Source organism: Erinaceus europaeus, chromosome 4, assembly GCF_950295315.1.
Source record: "Erinaceus europaeus chromosome 4, mEriEur2.1, whole genome shotgun sequence".
NCBI classification, from domain to species: Eukaryota; Metazoa; Chordata; class Mammalia; order Eulipotyphla; family Erinaceidae; genus Erinaceus; species Erinaceus europaeus.
In genome coordinates this window covers 93,704,118-93,708,490 of record NC_080165.1, presented here as the reverse complement: position 1 = coordinate 93,708,490, position 4,373 = coordinate 93,704,118, and positions in this window count along the sequence as shown.

The window sequence follows — 4,373 nt, the reverse complement described above, 5'->3', positions numbered from 1 at the left end:
ATCCAGCAGAAAACTGCTGGAAGTTATTAGGCAATATAGCAAGGTATCAGGCTACAAAATCAATGCACAAAAATCAGTGGCATTTCTTTATGCAAACACTAAATCTGAAGATGAAGAAGATATCCAGAAAGCACTCCCATTTACTGTTTCAGCAAAATCAATCAAATACCTAGGATTACAGTAACCAAAGAAGTGAAAGACTTGTATACTGAAAACTATGAGTCGCTACTCAAGGAAATAGAAACTGATACCAAGAAATGGAAAGATATCCCATGCTTATGGATTGGAAGAATAAATATCATCAAAATGAATATTCTCCCCAGAGTCATATACAAATTTAATGCTATAACCATTAAAGTTCCACCAAGCTTCTTTATGAGAATAGAACAAACAATACAATCATTTATCTGGAACCTGAAAACACCTAGAATTGCCAAAAACATCTTGAGGAAAAGAAACAGAAATGGAGGCATCACACTTCCAGACATTAAACTGTATTATAAAGGCATCATCATCAAAACAGCATGGTACTGGAACAAAAATAGGCACACAGACCAGTGGAACAGAATTGAAAGCAAAGAAATAAATCCCACACCTAATCTAATGGACATCTAATCTTTGATAAGAGGGCCCAAAGGATTAAATGGAAAAAAGGAGGCTTTCTTCAATAAATGGTGCTGAGAAAACTGGGTTGTAACATGCAGAAGAATGAAATTGAACCACTTTATCTCACCAGAAACAAAAATCAACTCCAAATGGATCAAAGACCTGGATGTCAGACCAGAAACAATCAAATACTTAGAGTAAAACATTGGTAAAACACTTTCCCACCTACACCTCAAGGACATTCATCTTTGATGAATCAAACCCAATTGCAAGGAAGACTAAAGCAGAAACAAACCAATGGGAATACATCAAATTGAAAAGCTTTTGCATATCCAAAGAAACTATTAAACAAACAGAGAGACCCCTCACAGAATGGGAGAACATCTTCACATGCCATACGTCAGACAAGAAACTAATCACCAAAATATATAAAGAGCTCAGCAAACTTAGCACCAAAAAAGCAAATGACCCCATCCAAAAAATGGGCAGAGGATATGAACAAAACATTCACTACAGAGGAGATCCAAAAGGCTAACAAACATATGAAAAACTGCTCTAGGTCACTGATTGTCAGAGAAATGCAAATTAAGACAACACTAAGATACCACCTCACTCCTGTAAGAATGGCATACATCAAAAAGGACAGCAGCAACAAATGCTGGAGAGGCTGTGGGAACAGAGGAACCCTTTTACATTGCTGGTGGGAATGTAAATTGCTCTCTGTAGAGAGCAGTCTGGAAAACTTTCAGAAGGCTAGGCATGGACTTTCCATATGATCCAGTAATTCCCCTCCTGGGGTTATACCCAAAGGACTCCATAACACCCAACCAAAAAGAGGTGTGTACTCCTATGTTCATAGCAGCACAATTCATAATAGCTAAAACCTGGAAGCAACCCAGGTGCCCAACAACAGATGAGTGGCTGAGAAAGCTGTGGTGTATATACACAATGGAATACTATGCAGCTATCAACAACAATGAACCCACCCTCTCTGACCCATCTTGGTCAGAGCTAGAAGGAATTATGTTAAGTGAGCTCAGTCAGAAAGATAAAGATGAGTATGGGATGATCCCACTCATCAACAGAAGTTGACTAAGAAGATCTGAAAGGGAAACAAAGCAGGACCTGACCAAATTGTAAGTAGGGCACCAAAGTAAAAACCCTGTGGTGAGGGGTAGACATGCAGCTTCCTGGACCAGTGGGGGGTGGGAGTCGGTGGGAGGGATGGGTCACAGTCTTTTGGTGGTGGGAATGGTGTTTATGTACACTCCTAGTAAAATGTAGTCATATAAATCACTAGTTAATTAATATGAGAGGGGGAAAATTAATTGTATGTCTTGAGGTTTTACAAAACACAAACTGAATCTTTTTAATATATAGGCTGTGTAATTGATATGCAGACTCTTTCAAAAGCCTAGACCAAGTAGATCAGAAGCAACCAATAGCACAGCTATATACAAGATACTGGGTACTGTACAGCAAACCCTAACAAAAGGACTTTTCAAAGTTAACCCAATTACCAAATAATGTGATGATAATATTAACTATCGTTTGTCTTTTTGAACCCTAGGACAGCAGGAACCTCACATCTCCACTATAGAGCCTCTACTTCCCCCAGTCCTGGAACCCTTGGATAGGGTCCGCTTTCCCGTATGCCTCTCCCAATCCATATCAAATAATATTGCATCTGCCGATCACAACCTAACCAACACAACGATTGCCACCTCAACATGCTTCACTTCAGACTGTGTCCAGAGACTTCACGTGTGGAATGACAACCCTTTAGCTTCATTACTCGGGTGAGACCTTTCCTTTCATAGTATTCTCTAATTCCATCTCAGGTGGTTCACTTTCTAACAAAGTCCCAAAACCTAGATATACACCAGTTTCTGTGAGAGAGAGCTTATGTTCACAGGTATCCGTAAACTACTGCAAAATATATAACTGCAAGCAGAAGTACACTAGAGTTTGCATTGAGTACCCCCTAATACTTCTTCTCCACTATTCCAAGCTTTGGGTCCATGATTGCTCAACAATTTGTCTGGCTTTCTATGTTAATTCTCTTTTCAGTCACCAGGTTCCAGATGTCATCAGGATGCCGGTCAGGCTTCCCTGGACTGAAGACCCCACCAATGTGTCCTGCATCTCTGCTTCCCCAGAGACGCATCCTACTAGGGAAAGAGAGAGGCAGACTGGGAGTATAGACCGACCAGTCAACGCCCATGTTCAGCGGGGAAGCAATTACAGAAGCCAGCCTTCTACCTTCTGCAATCCACAATGACCCTGGGTCCATGCTCCCAGAGGGATAGAGAATGGGAAAGCTATCAGGGGAGGGGATGGGCTAAGGAGATTGTGTGGTGGGAATTGTGTGGAGTTGTACCCTTCCTACCGTATGGTTTTGTTAATTAATCTTTTCTTAAATAAAAAAGAAAAAAAAAGAAAAATAAATAAATAAATAAATATATTTTAATCATAAATGAAAAAAAAAAGTGATCCACCTGGGATGGAATTAGAGAATGGTATGAAAGGAAAGGTCTCACCCGAGTAATAAAGCTGAAGGGTTGTCATTCCACACCTGAAGTCTCTGGACATAGTCTGAAGTGAAGCATGTTGAGGTGGCAATCGTTGTGTTGGTTAGGTTGTGATCGGCAGATGCAATATTATTTGATATGGATTGGGAGAGGCATGCGGGAAAGTGGGCCCAATCCTCAGGTTTCAGGACTGGGGGAAATATAGGCTCTATAATGAGATGTGAGGTTCCTGCTGTCTTAGGGTTCCAAAAGACAATGGATAGTTAACATTATCATCACATTATTTGGTAATTGGGTTAATTTTGAAAAGTCCTTTGTTAGGGTTTACTGTATAGTACCCAGTATCTTGTAAATAGCTGTGCTATTTATTGCTTTCTTAAACCCTAGGACAGCAGAAACCTTCCCCATTCTTTATAAGGCCCTTGTTTCTCCCAGTCTTGGAACCTCCATGGTGGGCTCATTTTTTTGTATGCTCTCTCAATTCATACCAACTGATACTGCATCTGCTAATCCCAATTATTGCAACCAGTACCATCTCAGCAGGCCTGCTTCACTTCAAACCATGTCCAGAGATGTCAAGCATGAAATGTCAACCCTTCAGCTTCATTACTCTGCCACCAGGTTCCAGATACTACCATGATGCCAACCTGACTTCCCTGGGCAGATGACCCCACCAATGTGTCCTGGAGCCCTGCTTCCCCAGAGCCCTGCCCCACTAGAAAAAGAGAGAGACAGGCTGGGATTATGGATCAACCTGCCAACACTCATGTTCAGCAGGAAAGCAATTACAGAAGCTATACCTTCTACCTTCTGCACCCTATTGTGATCCTGGGTCCATACTCCCAGAGGGATAAAGAATAGGAAAGCTATTAAGGAGGGGATGGGATACAGAGTTCTGGTGGTGGGAATTGTCTGGATTATACCCCTCTTATCCTATGGTCTTGTTAATATTCCCATTTTATAAATAAAAATTAAAAAATAAAGGATGGGTGGCAACTATAAGTTAGTATTATATATAATAGATATCTTAAATTAATATTGTCTCTCTCTATATATATATATCTGAGTACCAAGTACTTGCACTATACTTGAGATTCTAAACAAAAACAATTAAATTTTAGTTTTTTTAAACATAAATAAATAAGTAAATACTGTTTGGGGGAAAGTTTATCTATATGCAGGTGCCTGACTGATTTTCAGTGCACCAAAAATTTCACAGAGCTATAGATTTATATA